Below are 17,397 nucleotides of genomic sequence, written 5' to 3'. Positions count from 1 at the left end.
CTTCCATCCAGTTTATTTCCATCTGCACACATGTTTCTTTCTCTTGACTTCAGTGGACTTGATGAAGCATCTGAAAGGTAATTACCCTTGCCTATTGGTTGCCCACTTCCTCCTGTACCTTCAACCTCTTTACTGGCTCTTTCCCTCAGCATGTAAACACAAAGCTTCTTACATACTAAAAATCAAAGGAAAGATCATCTAACCCTCACCTTGAAATTTGTCATCCTAATTTTACTCCTTCAGTTACCAACCAAGCTTCTAGGAAGTAGTCAACCCTTAAGATTCTGTTTGCTTCTGGGGTGCCTGGGTGGCTCAATCAGTTAAGCATCTGACTTTGGCTCAGGTCTTGATCTCACAGTTTCATGAGTTAGAGCCCACATCAGGCTCTGTGCTCTGTGCTCCCAGCTCAAGGCCTGGAGCCTGCTTCAGATTCTGTCTCTCTCTCTCTCTCTCTCTCTCTCTCTCTCTCAAAACTAAATAAACATTAAAAAAGTCTTTTTGTTTGCTTCCTGCCTTGCATCAATTTGTTTTCTTTCCTACGTGACTAAAACTTCTTTTGATAATGTTACCTATGACATCCAGATAGGCGAATCCATATGCTCTTATATTGTATGACTTCTCTGTTATTTGAGACTGATGATGATTAATAACAGTTATTGTGTAAGAACTTCATATACATCTTGTTTAATTCTTGCTAGCTTCTTATGAGATAGGAACTGTTAATAATTTGTTTTGAGAAAAAAAACTGAGCCTAGAGATGTTAATTGGCCCCAAATTACAGAGCTGGTGATTTGAACCTAGACAAACTGACACAAAGATCCACATTTTTAATCTTTGTTCTACAAATCTCTTGTTTGAAACTTCTCTTTCATCCTCTCTAACAACAATCATCCCGTTTTCTTCATATTTTTCTGGCTGTTTCTTTGCAGTTACCTTAGTAGGCTCTTTTTTCTCCTCTTTTATATGCTATTTCCTCTAGGTCTTTATATTTGGCTCTTTTTCTTTATATGCTCCTCCTGAGAGACTTTACCCATGATTTTGTCTGTTGCTACCTATTGATCATTTCCAAATCTGTAAGACCTCTATTAGTTTCACACTAAGAAAACTAATGAGCCTTTAAAAATTCAAAATAAATCATTGTATGCCTCACTCTGAAGTTTGTCAATGCTTCCCCATAGGTTTCAGTATAAAATTTTAAACTGTTTTGCAAATCACAAAAACACCTTTTAGCAGTGCCTGGCTGGCTGATTCAGTGGAGTATGTGACTCTTGATCTGGGTGTAGAGATTACTTTAAAAAAAAAAAAAACACTTTTATGATCTGATTCCTATTGACTGCTATAGCCTCATTTCTTGCCCCCCCCCCCCCTTCTTTAGATAATCTGCAGAATTTGAAAGCATACTACTGTTTTATATCTTTCTTTTCACATACGTTGTTTCCTTTGCCTGGAAGACCTTAACTCTGACCCCTTGATATCTTCTCCATTTACCTTCTTCCTGTTTATTCCTCCAGAATGATTCAAAAGTCACCCTCCCCACTCCAATCTCAGAATTGTTTCCATGCTCTTTCTGGTCTAATTAAAGCGTTTTGGAATCCCATGGTACTTTAAGCCATTATAACATTTAACACCGTGTGTTGCCATCATTGATTTATTGTCTCATTCACAGATACTGAGTTTGTTTGTTTAATATCAGGTTTCATGCCTTATTTAATTTTTTTATTTCAGAACTCAGCATATAACTTATCAGCATCTTACTTATGTAAGAGGTAGTCGATTAATATTTAAGTAGTGAGTTCATTTATGGATAAGTTTGGAGTTTATTTAGTAATCAGTATGGCCTTAGTTGAGGTTTATGAGGGAGATAAAGATCTGATGACAACTCTGCTTTAGAATTGCTAATTTAGAGGTGAAGTAGATGGGATGTAGTTTATACAAAATTAATCTTTTGTAGTGAGACTTTAGTAGATAACTCAGGAAACCTAGATATAAGTATGTTATACTTATAATGATGGTTGCTAAAGGTTAAAGTGTGTCCTCACCAAATTCATATATTAAATCCCTAATGTCTAATACCTCGGAATGTAACTGGATTTGGAGATAGAGTCTTTAAGATGTAATTAAGTTATAACTGGGTTCAGGGTGGCCCCAATCCTGTCCTTAGGAGAAGAGGCGATTGGGACAGACAAAAGATCGTGGGAAAACAGAGGGAGAGGACGTCCATCTACAAGCTGAGGAGAGAGTCCTCAGAAGAAAGCAACTGTGCCGACACTTTGATTTTAGACTTCTAGCTTCCAGAATTGTGAGAAAATAAATTTCTAGTGTTGAAGCTACCCCATTGGTGGCACCTGTGATGGCAACCCTAGCAAACTGAAATAGTAACCAAACATAGAAGGTTAATGTTCAACCTCATTAGTAATTACAAAAATGTAAATTAAAACTATAATATGGTTTCATACTTACTGGTTTGATATCAGCCCTATCAATACCTACTACTGGCATTTGACACAGCAAGGTCTTTTATGCTACTTGATGGAGTATAGGTTGGTGTAACCACCTTGGAAAGAAATTTCGCTTTATCCAGGTGTCCAGGCTATGCGTACTATATGACCCAGAATTTCTATTCAATTATCATGTATGCAAAATGTTCATAGCAACATTAATTTTTTTAGTAAAAAACTGAAAACAATCTAGATTCCTAGATTCCAGCAATGGAATCCTAATCAGTAGTAAAAGTGAATAAGTAACCCAAATGCACATGAATGACTCACAAAATAATTTGGAGTGAAGAAAGCAAGTCACAGAAGCCTATTTACAAAATAATTACTCTTTTAAAAACTCAAAAGTATGTATATCCACAAAAAATGAGGGGAAAGAATGGACGGTAGGAAAAATGAGACTTGAAAGAAAGATTAATTTGGGAGAAGTTAAGAGTGAATAAGCAACAGTTATTGATGACAAGACTAAGAGGAAAGGGAGGAAAAAAGACAAAGAAGAGAGACCTTGAGCCTGGCAGGTGGAGGAATAGTAGTCCCGTTAATCTCTTTGGAACAGTTAGAGGAGCTAATTTGGAGGAAAAGGTTGTTTTAGGCTTTAGATTTATTGAATTTTATACCAGAGGACAGTATTGAAGAAAAAAATGGACAATACATAGTTAAAAATTTAAAATCTAGTATTTGGAACAAGGCTATCTCAAGGCTGGAGTGAGATTTAGGAATAATCTTCCATAAGGTGATTAGGTGAAGTCTTGATAGCAGGTGCATTCTCCAATAAGAACTGGATATAGAGAACACTAGCTTTAGGGGAACGGATGGAGATTATATGAGTAAAAATTCTGACCCTGAGTGTCATTCATTAGAGTTGGAAGGGATGATGTGATGTAATCAGAAATTAAGCCAGAATTCTGATAAGTGAATTGTAGTGGAGCATATTATTCCAGTGCAATTCTGTCATATGTTAACAGTAAATTTGAATAATTGATCCAGAGTGATTTTGTCACTTGTCTATAAGCCAGAATTCTTCTTTATCTTATGTAAAAAAGTCTCCATTGTTTTGCATATTAGTCATTTTTATTTATGGCAGTTACACAAGAGAACTGTGTAGTTAATTAAAATTAAAATTGTAGATATAAAAACTATACCTTGAGAAACACATCTTATAGAGTTAGTTGGATTGCAACAGAATGAGAAGCCCAAACCACATGGTTTGAAATTAAATTCATGAGTTCTTGCAAGTCATGCTACTATTTAAGCTATAAGCAATAATCTAATTTAGTTGTCACAATTATGTGAAGTAGTTTGAAAATGATATAATGAAAAACAGTATTCAATATGAATATTTCTGTGTCATTGCTTAGTGTTTTAGATTTGGGTTTTAGATTTCTTGAATTATTTATTAGATACAAAAATTAGTTATTTTTAAATATTTTTCTCTTAACTTTTTTTTAAAAATTTAACTTATTTATTTTTGAGAATGTGAGTGTGAGCCAGGGAGGGACAGAGAGAGAGGGGAACAGAAGATCCAAAACAGGCTCTGTGCCGACAGCAGCAAGCCTGATGCAGGGCTTGAACTCATAAACTATGAGATCATGACCTGAGCCAATGTTGGACGTTCAACCAACTGAGCCACCCAGGTGCCCCCAAAATTAGTTATTTTTAAGATTGAAATGTTGTATAACACATTTCAAAATGGAAATTGGTAATATCAAAATCATTATTAGAACAGAGTAGTTTAAGTAAAATTTTGACCATCTATGGTCAAAAAATTGACCAGCTTAATATTAGTCTCAATATTCAGTTGAGATTATTGTTGGAACTACTGGAGTATTGTTCCAATAACTGGAAATTATTGTTGCAACTACTCAGTAGGTTTATTATGCTTCTTTTGTGGCTTGTGGGGTTGTTTGGGCTTACTCTTTTCATTTATTTTCTCTAGAATCAAAGTTGATTTTATACACATTAATATAGAATGACTCCTGCTACTTTACTTGACCAGCATATAAACTTACCCAAAACTTTTAGATATTGTAGCTTTGTAAGAAAAGACAAGGGAAGAAGATAGACCTCACTTTCACCTTCAGTATTCTAGTAGTTGCTGAATAAGTAATGTTTGTTACCTTCTGCTTTTAATACTTCTAATAGCCAGCTTCTTGCTTATCAGTTAGATCATAAAGGTACATACTGCTTGGTCATGAGAATGCTAAATGGTGGAAAATCAGAAAAGTGGCAGCAATCTCTTTAATGGGCTGTCACTGCCTTGCTTATGTTAGTACTTCACTTTGGAGTAGAGTGAGCTTTGATCAGCCTTTCTGGATCATCTAACACTACATCCCAAACCAAATATTATAAAAGCCACCTCAGTGCAAATCGCTTTGCCAATTAAAACATGAAGTGATAGGTTTGTAAGAAGCTTGAGGTTTTGAAGCTCGAGAAAGACAATGATTAATTTACTTAGAATGTTCCCTGTCTTGTAAGATTTCTTTTCAGTGGTCTAAAAACAGCATCCAGAAAAACTCAGAAGTGTAGTAAGAGGGCTTGCCGTGTTACATATTTTTCAAAATCTATACCCTGGTTATATTAGTTTTCTCTTGCTGTATAACAAATTAGCACAAGATTAGTAGCTTCAAGCAACACATGTTTATAATCCTACAGTTTCTGTGGGTCAGGAGTCCAAGTGCAAGTTAACTGGGTCCTCTGTTCAGAATCACATCAGGCTGAAATCAAGGTGTTTGCCAGGGATAAAATCTTATTTGAGGCTTGGAGTCTTCTTCCAAGCTCACTGGATATTGGCAGGATTCAGTTCCTTGCAGCTGTAGATCAAAAGGTCATGTCTACTTGCTGGCTGTCAGCTAGGGTCTACTCTTAGCTCATCAGTGTTACTCTTGTGTCCTTGCCATATGGCCCCTTCCACAGGCAATTCAGAACATGATTTTTTTCCTTCATCATAGTCAGCAGGAGAAATTTCCCTGCCTTTGAATCTCCCTACCATCTGCTCCAACAGAGTCTTCTTTAACATAACCCAGTCAACTGAGAGACTGTCCTTTGATACTGATATGTTCCACCCACACTCAAGGGGAGGAGGAGATTATACACATCTGGTATATCAGAGGGGCAGGAATCTTAGACAACACCTCAGAATTCTGCCTACAACAGTCTGCTTTCTGGGCTCCAAGTATTCATGTCCCCCCACCCCATACACACAAAGAAGCAAAATCTACCTGTTCGTGTGGTTCCCAGTGTTCTCATCCTATTGAAGCATCACCTCAAAGTCTAAAACTTTATTTAAATCATCTAAATTGGATGTAGATGAGGCTCCTGTGTATCATCTCTCTGTGAACCTGTAAAAATTAAAGAGTATCCCAACATAAAATGGTGGTAGGGGCATGGGGTAATTATTGTAGACATTATGGTTCATAACAGGCAAGGGCAGGGGCCCCTAGGTGCCTCATTCGGTTGAACATCTGACTCTTGATTTCAGCTCAGGTCATGATCCCAGGGTCGTGGGATTGAGCCCCACATCAGGCTCCATGCTGAGCATGGAGTCTGCTTAAGATTCTCTCTCCATCTCCCTCTGCCCCTCTCCCCTTCTCACTCTCTATAATAATTTTTTTTTTAAATTTTTAAACATTAAAAAAAAAACAGGCAAGGGTAGAATAGGTTAAAAAAGGAGTCACTGGTCCATAACAGTTCTGAAATCCATGTTGGCAGACTCCAACAGGGTTTTGGTTAGGTTTCAAGGCCTGGGAACTGCCCTTCATGGCTCTCAACCCTGTCCTTTCAGTCTTGGTTCCAGCTTCTGGAACAGTCTTCCTTTTCTAGGAAGGTAGCATATGTTTGCAACTGCTTAATTTTATCAGCCTCCGTTTCACCAGTGGCCTTTGAGATGAGTCCAGCAACCTCTTTCCATTTTCTATTCCTTCTGTTTCCTTTTAGTTCAAGCTGGCAGTGTTTATGCTGAAACACTTTTCTCAAACTCTGGGTTTTGAGTGGATTTTTCAGGGATTCACTGCATTAGACAAAAGCTACACTTGCAATGTTTTCAAGAAATGAAATAATCTTTTTGTGTCTTTGCCTCTTGCTGAGATGGCTAATAGACAACTCTAAAGTTTACCAGAGACCCTTAAAACATTGAAAGGGTCCTTTGTGCACTAAATTCTTTGGCCTTTGATCTTTCTGAAATTTTACCAGAAGGTTATCTTTTGCTCTAGTGTGTTTTTGGCAGCCATTTCTGATTTTTAAATCTTTTGCTATCTGGAGAGGCTGGGCATTTTCATCATCTAGTCCTGTTTCCTGACTCCTTAATAGCTATTTCCTCAATTTGTCACTTTCCCCTTGCATTTTACTATAAAGAGCCAAAGTGAACCAGACGGTGCCTTCAACACATCACTTGGAAATCTCCTTAGCCATATATCCAGCTGTGTCACTGATAAGATCTGCTTTCCATATAACTATAGGACATAATGTTGCTAAGCTTTTTGCTCCTACATAACAAGGATTCCCCTTATTCCAGTTTCCAATACAGGCATATCCCATTTTGTTTTACTTCACTTTATTGCACTTTGCAGATACTGCATTTTCTACAAATTGAAGGTTTGTGGCAACCTTGCCTCAAGCCAGTGTTTTGGTGCCATTTTTCAAACAATATTTGCTCACTTTGTGTCTTTGTGTCACATTTTAGTAATTCTTGTAGTATATCACATCTTAAGTTATTTTGTTATGGTGATCTGCGATTGATAATCTTTGATGTTACTATTGTAATTGCTTTGGGGTGCCACAAATGTTCCAGTGTAAGACGGTGGATCGAAAAATGTTGCATGTACTCTGGCTGCTTTACCAACTGGCTGTTACCCCATCTCTCTCCCTCTCCTCAGGGCTCTCTCTCTATTCCCTGAGATACAACAATATTGAAATTAGGCTAATTCATAACCCTACAGTGGCCTTTAAGTGTCCAAGTGAAAGGAGGAGTCCCATGTCTCTTGCTTTAAATCAAAAGCTAAAAGTGATTAAGCTGAGTGAGGAAGGAATGTCAAAAGTCAAGATAGGCCAAAAGCTAAGTCTCTTGTGCCAGACACTTAACCAGGTTGTGAATGCAAAGGAAAAGTTCTTGAAGGAAATCAAAAGTGCTGCTCTAGTGAACACAGGAATGATAAGAAAGTGAAACAGCCTCATTTCTGATATGGAGAAAGTTTTAGTCGCCTAGATAGAAGATCAAACCAGTCACACAACATTCCCTTAAGCCAAAGCCTAATCCACAGCACAGCCCCAATTCTCTTCAATTCTCTGAAGGCTAAGAGTGGTGAGGAGTCTGAAGAAGAAAGTTGGAAGCTAGTAGAGGTTCATGAGGTTTAAGAAAGGAAGCCATCCCTATAACTTAAAGTGCAAAGTGAAGCAGCAAGTGCTAATGTAGAAGCTGCAACAAGTTATCTAGAAGATCTAGCTAAGATTACTAAAGGTGGTTTCACTAAACGGATTTTCAATGTAGACAAAACAGACTTCTATTGGAAGAAGATGCCATCTAGGATTTTCATAGCTAGAGAGGAGTAGTCAATGCCTGACTTCAAAGCTTCAGAGGACAGGCTGACTCTCTTGTTAGGGGCCTAAGGCAGCTGGTGACTTTAAGTTGAAGCCAATGCTCACTGACCATTCTGAAAATCCTAGGACCCTTAAAAATTAGAAATCTAATCTGCCTGTACTTTCAATGAAACAACAAAACCTGGATGATAGCAAATCTATTTACAATATGGTTTACTGAGTGTTTAAGCCCTCTGTTGAGACCTACTTGCTCAGGAAAAAAGATTCCTTTCAAAATATCACTGCTCATTGACAGTGCACCTGGTCACCCAAGAGCTCTGATGGAGATGTACAAGATTAATGTTGTTTTCATGACTGCTGACACACCATCCATTCTGCAGCCCATTAGCCAAGGAGTGATTATGACTTTCAAGTCTTATTATTTAAGAAATACATTTTGTAAAGCTTATAGCTGCCATAGATAGTGATTCCTCTGATGGATCTGGGAAAATACGTTGAAAACCTTCTGGAAAGTATTCACCTTTCTAGATAGCATTAAAAACATACATGATTCATGGGAAAAGGTCAAAACATCAACATTAATAGTAGTTTGGGAGAAGTTGATTCCAACCCTAATGGATGACTTTGAGGAGTACAAGTGGAGGAAGTAACTGCAATTGTAGTGGGAATAGCAAGAGAACTAGAATTGTAAGTGGGTGTGACTGAATGGTTGCAATCTCATGATAAAACTTTAACAGATGGGGAGTTGCTTCTTATGGATAAGCAAAGAAAGTGGTTCCTTGAGATAGAATCTACTGGTGAAGATGCTGTGAAGATTGTCAAAATGATAACAAAGGATTTAGAATATTACATAAATGTAGTTGATAAAGCAGCAACAGGGTTTGAGAGGATTGACTCCAGTTTTTAAAGTTCTACAGTGCTATCAAACAGCAATCCATGCACAGAGAAATTATTTGTGAAAAAAAGAGCCCATCAATGTGGCAAATTTCACTGTTGTCTTATTTTGAGAAACTGCCACAGTCACCCCAACCTTTAGCAACCACCCCCTTGATCACTCAGCAGCCATTATTATCAAGACAAGACTCTCTACCAGCAAAAAGATTACAACTCACTGAAAGTTCAGATGGTAGTTAGCATTTTTTTAAGCAATAAAAATGTTAAGGGTTTTTTTAGATATAATGCTATTGTACACTTAATAGACTACAGTGTAAACATAACTTTGATCTGCACTGGGAAGCCAAAAATTTCATTTGACTTACTTTATTGTAATATTCGCTTTATCCATGGTGGTCTGGAACTGAACCTGTAGTATCTGTGAGGTGTGTCTATAACATGCCCCTCATTTCCTTCTGAGTCCTCACCAGCAGCATCCAGATTAAGATCCAGATGTTTATTAAAAATCTATTCAATGTAAGTTAGGCTTTCCCTGTCACACTTCTGAAAATTCTTGTAGTTTCTGCCCAATATCTAATTCCAAAGCCACTCTCACATTTTTATTGTTAATGCAGCATCCCACATCCAGGTACCACAATCTGTGTTAATTTCCTGTTGCTGTGTAACAGATTACCAGCTTAAAATTTTGCAGCTTAAAGCAACACAAATTTATGATTTTACATTTCTTTGATCAGGAGTCTGGGTACAGATTAGCTGGTTCCCCTTTTCAAGATATCACCAGACTGAAATCAAGGTGTCAGCTGAGACTACAGTATCATTTGAGGCTCAGAGTCCTATGTGAAACTCATTGGTTATTGTTAGAATTCAGTTCCTTGTGATTGTAGGACCATTTTCTCTCTGGTTGTTGGGTGGAGTATACTGTCCATTCCTAGAGGCCACCCTTTGGTCTTTGCTGTGTGTCCCCTACATAGGCAGTCATAACATGAAAGGAATATTGAGGGCAATCTCAAAGTTCTGCCTACCAAAGTAATTTGTTTATTACAATATAAAGGACAAATATTTTTTTCTTGGTCTTTTATGCTTCATACATATTGGTTTCCTTTAATGGCTGACCATTCTGATACGCTTTAAGTCAACATTTCTTGAAGAAGACCAGCAAATACTCTAAAGCAATGATCTTATCAAGAGTCAGTAGGTGGGGAGGAGGGGTGATATAGAAAGGCACTGCTCAAAACTGAAATTCTACCACTACATTACTTTCTGTTGGTAACTCTCAGTTGGTGAGAAGAAATGTAACGTTGAAATTAGGGATTTTTCCTTCCATTTTACTTCTCTCCTAAGTTTAAATGACATATAGAGAGTGAAGAATTCCACAGTTTTTCTTCTTGTTTTTTGAAGCTGTCGTCTGAAAGCAGGGAACAGGCATATATGATTTCTATTTAGATAAGTGGTTGACATGAACCAGAGGCCCAGAAAGGCAATTTAGACTTGTGTTTGTTTTAGTTTCTCTTCTCTCACTGGAAAAATGTAATGGAAAAGTTGACAAATATTAAGCACTACTCCAACTTCAATAAAAATGTTTAGACACATGCTGTTTTCTATCTTGAGGCAACATCCAATTAAAATTTCACTGAGTTTTATCTTTTTCTCCTTAAAATCCCAATTCTTCCTCAGTCTTTCCTAACTATATTAGGCAATAATGCTTTTTCTCTACTACCTGATCTATCTATACCTACACCCTAATAGAAAGAAATAGGAATGTATTTTTTTAATTAGCTTTTAGTCTTCTAGAGTTATAATAGTGCTTTTATTGTTTCCACTTCATATATATCGGTCTTGGTGTTGACCATTCTAGATTAACAGATAAAAGAAATACTTTCACATGATTTAGCATGTCCTCTAACTATTGTAATTATCATTTTGGATTTAAATGCTTAGGAAATTAGAAGTTAAGAGAAAAACAACGGATTGCTATCTTGAGTAATGGATTTTTAAAACAATTGTGTTATCAGTTCACAAATTCTACTTTCAATAACATCTAAGTGGCATCTTAGATACGCTTTGGCTGTTTGAGGAGGGAAGATCTTAGACTTTAGCCATAGAATTTGGTTTCGTTAGCCTTACAGCTTTTTTTTTTTTTTTTTTTTAAATAGGAGAAGTTTTCTTTTAGAAAACACATCTCTTTTGTTTTTTGTTTTATCAAAGCATGTGTTACCTGAAGTTGGGGCTTGTTTTTTTCTGACAATAAAAAAACATTCAGACAGCTTCATGGGACAAAGAAAGGCAGCGCTGTCTCACTTTTGTCACGTTTAGTTTGTTTTTTCTCTTGTAAACAGCATTGTTGAGGCATAATTGACATATGTATAAAAAACTATACATATAAAGGACACAATTTAGTAAGTTATGAAATACAGATGCATCTGTAAAACTCATCATCACAGTAAAGGTAATGAACATATCCATCATCTCCAGACATTTTCTCATGTCCCTTAATAATCACTACCACATGCTTCTCCAAAGAGCAATGCCATCCTCAGGCAATTGAACTATTTTCTCTAACTATAAATTAGTTTGCATTTTCTATAATTTTTTACATGTGTAATCATAAATTATATACTTTTTTTGTCTAGCTTCCTTTATGCAACATGATTATTTCGAGATTCATGTTGTTGCATGTATCAATAACAGTTCATTCCTCTTTATTGCTGATTAATAATCCATTGTGGAAATACACTAAATTTGTTTATCCATTTACTTGTTGATAGACATTTGCTTGTTTCCAGGTTTTGGCTTTTACAAATAAAGCTGCAATGAAGATTTGCATATAAGACTTCATATACATATGTGGTTTAATTTCTATTGGGTAAATACCTTGGAGTGGAATGACTAGACCATATGGTTGACTTAAATTTAATTTTTTAAGAAACTTTCACCAAATATTTTTCCAAAGGGTACCATTTTACATTCTCACTAGCCATTGTTCTAGTTCCTTGTCATCTTTGTCAATTCTTAGTATGGACAGTCTTTTTCATTTTAGCCATTCTGATAACTATGTAACAATGTCTCATTGTTCTAATTTTCATTTTCCTAATGACTAATGGTGTTGAGTATCTTTTCATATGCTTATTTGCCATCCGGATATTTTCTTTGACAAAGTGTGTATTCAAATATCTTGCCTATTTTTTTTAAGTGGGATTGTTTCCCATTATTGACTTTTGACAATGCTTTATATATTCTGAATAAAAATCTTTTATCAGCTATGTGATCTGCAAATATTTCCCTTTAATTTGTGTCTTTTTCCCCCCATTCTTTTAGCAGTTCTTTTCAAGAAGCAGAGGTTTCAATTTTGATAGATTCTAATTTATCATTTTTTTTCTTCTAAGGATCAAACATTTGATATTGTATTTAAGAAAACTTTATGTAACCCAGGATGATTTTCTGAGTTAATTGATTTTTTTTTCCTAACTTTGAAAAAATGGCCTCTGGGGTATTATTGTATGCAAAAAAGATTATTAAAATTATTTTTAAATTTGTATTAAATTAAAAATTCTAAAACCTAGTTCTTAAGCTTCTAAGGCAATTTAATTACTTTATTGTAGAAAAATTTAAGTCACTTTCAAGGAGTTATTTAATTGGGTATATAATTTTAAAACTTTGTTAATTAAACTTTTTAAAATATTTTAAGCTTCATTCATATTTTTAAATATTAAATATTAAATAAAAAAATTTTAAGTATTTCAGTTGTCTGACAAAAAAATCATCTTCCTGATTATTTAAATAAATCTGATGAATGAAAACTTATAAGTATGCTAAGATTAATTTCTTTTATATGTTCCAGTGGTATTTGATACATTTTAAAATACAAGTCTGAACTCATTTTCTCAATTACATTATTTAAATTGATATCAAAGACCAGATCTATTATTCTAACTGACCTATTTCTCCTAAATATTAGAAACACCTAAAATACCAAATATGTACAGATTCTTTAATTTTAAAAAAATACTATTATATGCGCTTGCATCTCTTAAACTTTTTATAAACTTCATTGTGAATCTTTTGGATCAAAAGATACTTATAGTTTTGGAGGTTGCCTTCTCAACTCATTATGATTTTTTTTCTTTTATTTTCTTTTTTTTATGTTTATGTATTTATTTTGAGGGAGAGCTTGAGTGAGCAGGGGAAGGGCAGAGAGAGGGAGAGACAGAGAGAATCCCAAGCAGGCTCTGTACTGTCAGCACAGAGCTCGTCATAGGGCTCGATCCCATGAACTGTGAGATCATGACCTGAGCCGAAATCAAGAGTTAGATGCTTAACTGACTAAGCCACACAGGTGCCTCTCATGATTGTGTCTTAAAGGCCAACGAAGTCCTTAGCTAGGATGGTGAGTAGATCTTTGCCCACACAAAGAGCTCTGTAGTGGCACACACAGAGCTCTATTTTATAGTTGTTTTGTTCTTAAAATAGGGTAATCTTGTAGCCCTATTTCCTTAGAATCAATTTAAACAAACCTAATTCATTAGTCTAACCCCAGACGGATTGTTACATGACTTGATTGGATTCAGTTAATCTGTTTACTATTTCAATCTTTTTGGAAACACTTTTCTATGCTTCCTATTTTTGAGTGCCACAAATCCCTCAGGATTAAAATGACATCTGTTAGAATCCTTCTGTGGCTTTTCTGACTGGGCACAGTTTTAAGGTCATGACCTAATATTTGTGTTAACCAAAAACACAAAGATTCTGGTTATGTAATATAATTAATTTTTCTTATTTGAAAATCTTCCCTTAACCTTCATTATCATGTAGCCTACCACATTCAAGGAAACAAGTAAATAATACAGTTATGTTAATTGTAAAACAGAACCTCTTTGATGGTAAAATAATGCCAGTCATACATCTATACCCCAAGTTGTCTAGTACTGTGTCTAAAGGAAACAACTGAAGTTAATACACTTTTAAGAATTTTCATGACAAATTGTTTCCTTCATCTATTGGTTGACTTCAAGCTTTTTTTCCTCCACTTTTCCACTTTTTATTTATTTTTTATTTGCATTCTTCTTCTACTTCTGCATTTCTTTCATTCCCTTGTCTTCTTTCAAAAATTTTTTTTACATTTTTTATTTTATTTTTGAGAGAGAGACAGAGACAGAGCACAAGTGGGGGAGGGGCAGAAAGAGAGGGAGACACAGAATCCGAAGCAGGCTCCAAGCTATCAGCACAGAGCCTGATGCGGGGCTCAAACCCACAAACTGTGAGATCATGACCTGAGCCGAAGTCAGTTGCTTAACCGACTGAGCCACCCAGGTGCCCCTCCCTTGTCTTCTTTCAGAGATAGTGATATGGAAAGCCATAGTAAAGGTGAATAAAAATAGAGAAAACTGATAAGGATAATGATGGCAATTGTCAAACATGGTGATGGTAGATAATTTTAAATTATAGTGTTGTTTGATTTTTAGAAAGCTGTTTTAGCAATACATTAAGTTTTGAGATTGGATGATTTGAGGGGCGAGGCAGTTTTAAAAAGTCTTAAGCTTTTTTTCTAGCAAGCTGTAAATTAAAAATATCAAATCTATTTTGTTAGCTATATAATATTGCTTTCAAAAATAGTGTTCCTTCTATGTTTTGAAGTTCTAACGAGTTCCAGCTAGAGATGCATAGAGATCCTACTTCACTGAATAGACAAATACTTTCTAATAAAAATTAACAGGAGACTAATATATAATTCAGCCTGATTGAGTCAAACAACAGAAGTATAATCAGTAACCTTTATAAGACAAATCAAGCACTGAAAAATTCTGTTGTGTTCAGAAGTTACTTTTACTTTTTCATTTTCTTATAGGAAGTAATTATATATTTATTATGGTGATTTTCTTTCTTTTTTTTTAAATTTAAATTCTAGTTAGTTAACATACAGTACAATATTGGCTCCAGGAGTAGAATTCAGTGATTCATCACTTACATACAATACCCAGTGCTCATCACAGCATATGCCTTCCTTAGTGCCCATCACCCATCTAGCCCATCTCCCACCACCTTCCTCCATCAACCTGTAGTTTGTTCTCTATCATTAAGAGTCTCTTGTGGTTTGTTTCTCTCCCTTCTAGCCCCGCCTTTCCCATATGTTCATCTGTTTTGTTTCTTAAGTTCCACATATGAGTGAAATTATATGGTATTTGTCTTTCTCTGATTGACTTATTTTGCTTAGCCTAATACATACTAGCTCCATCCACATCATTGCAAATGGCAAGATTTCATTCTTTTTGATGGCTGAGTACTATTCCATATTTTATATATATATATATATATATATATATATATATATATATAAACACCACATCTTCTTTTTCATTTCATTAGTCAATGGACTTTAGGGCTCTCTCCATAGTTTGGCCATTATTGAAGAAAATAATTATGTTTTAAAAACCAATTTCTTTAAAACTAAGTATAAACCTGTATCTTAAGTTTTAGAACTTTGTATATGATACAGATCATTTGCTTTACAATGGAATGCATAAGGTGTAATCATAAGCAACTTATTTTGTCTCCTTCCTTCCTTCCTTCCTTTCATGAGGGAAGTTCTTCTCTTGCCTCTATGTAGAAATTCAGGTCCATAATTCTCTCCTTACAGTCACTTAAGAACTACAGTCACTCAAGTTGAAAATACAAGGTCAATTCCATCATTAAAAATGCCTAGTTAGTATATTAATCAACACTTCAGTCTTCATTCAAAGCTATTCCTTCCCATAACTACAATTAGCTATAGGCGGGAGGCAATGTGCTTAGCTTCCCCTTTTGTTACTTATCTCCTCACCCACTTGCAAGTTGCTTTATCTGACCCAATTAGGATTTAAACTGGGGGAAGGAAGAAAGATAGAGAGGCAAATAATTTTTTTTGCCTGACTTGTAACTCATTTTGAACTTGATATGTGCTTAAGGCTAACTGTTTCTCTTATATGTACTTTAGTGTGTTCTTCAGAGACCTTCACTGGAGCTGTACTTTCTGTGACACTTCAAAATATGATCCCTTCTACTAGCCAGTACCTAATTCTTCTTCTGCTTCCTTCTCCTTCTCCTGTCTTCCTACCCCCTCATCCTTCCTGTTCATCCCTCCTACCCCTCTCCCACCTTTCCCCTCCTGATGGTACTCTGGGAACCACAGGAGGTACTCTGAGTAGGGTTACTTTTTTTAGACAGCTTTACTGAGATATAATTGACATACCATAAAATTTACCCTTTTAAAATTTACCTTCAGTGGTTTTTAGTATAGGTACAGAGTTGTGCAACCATTGCCACAACCTAAATTTCATAACATTTTCATCTGGGTAGAATTTTGTTAGCTCAAGCTGTTTATACCCCACCCCAAATACAGCATGCTTCCTCACTCTGAGTCTTGTATGCTCTCTCCTCTCTGGCTGCTGTCTCAGAGTGACAGCCAAAACCTGTAGATTCCTGAAGTATCAGGCACCAGTCTATGGTGTCCTCCTTTTGGTGAACTCCCTAACACCGGGGAAGTGCTCCTGGGGGTTCCATTGAGGCCTCTTTTGCTGGCTAGATGTTAAACAAAGGCACCTTCCTGCATCCCTTCTACTTTGAGGGAGACATGAAAATCAGTACAACTATCTTCAAAGAAATTCCTCATATGTAATGTTCTCTGTACTCTTTATATATTATGTGTAGGCTTTAGAGCTATCTAACCAGTTCTCAGACATATTACTTTGGAAATTTGCTGCAGGGTAGACTTACTCACAAATCCTGTTGGGTATCTGATTCCTAATAGTATCTTGACGCATCTGTTGAAACTTCCAATTCAATACAGTATTTTACATAGAAGATAATAACTCCGATCTCTTAGAAAGGAATGAAGCTTATTATTTTTTAAAAAATAAATATGCTGCCATTTAATAAAGTGAATATGAAACTGAGAGTTTTTTGGGGGAAGAGGTGTTTGAATAAATAATCACTTCTATACAAGCTAAGTAAAAATGACTTTGGCTTTTTCTAAGCAGTATCTTCTGTCTTCCCTTTTAACTACCACATTGTTGCACTTAAGTACACACCTCTCAAGGTAGACTCTAAGCATAAAATGCTATAGTAAATATTTGAAAAGAAAAGTAACAGGACAAGGCTGACCTCATTTGTAGCTGGAGTTGCTTTTTTTTCACTCTGGGTTAAAGTATCATAAATGTAATTTAAAAGAAAATATTAGCTATTCTTGTTAGTTGAGTAAACAAAATCAACTTTTCTCTAAAACAGCTGTTTTTTGTTGGTTAATTTTAAAATTTAATGGTTATAATTACAGAAAATAAGCATTTAACATTTTTCACTCCCTCTAGCTTCTTTGCTAAACCCATCTGCTTCTACCTACCAGTAGATACACATTATGCTCAAATTGGTTAGTTTGGATAGAAATCTTAGTGATCATTGTAAGGAATAATGTTCTTTTCAAGGAATGTCAATGTAGGATACTTTATAT

General features: G+C 35.6%; 1 protein-coding gene across 7 annotated transcripts in view; it reads left to right on the top strand.

Annotated features, from left to right (window-relative positions):
* The window catches only part of PTPN13 (protein tyrosine phosphatase non-receptor type 13), a 223,551-nt gene that overhangs the window by 36,618 nt on the left and 169,536 nt on the right, over positions 1 to 17,397 (top strand). The window lies entirely within an intron of this gene.

Source organism: Acinonyx jubatus, chromosome B1, assembly GCF_027475565.1.
Source record: "Acinonyx jubatus isolate Ajub_Pintada_27869175 chromosome B1, VMU_Ajub_asm_v1.0, whole genome shotgun sequence".
NCBI lineage: Eukaryota > Metazoa > Chordata > Mammalia > Carnivora > Felidae > Acinonyx > Acinonyx jubatus.
Note: the sequence above shows the minus strand (reverse complement) of the source record. Positions and strands in the feature narration are given on the sequence as shown.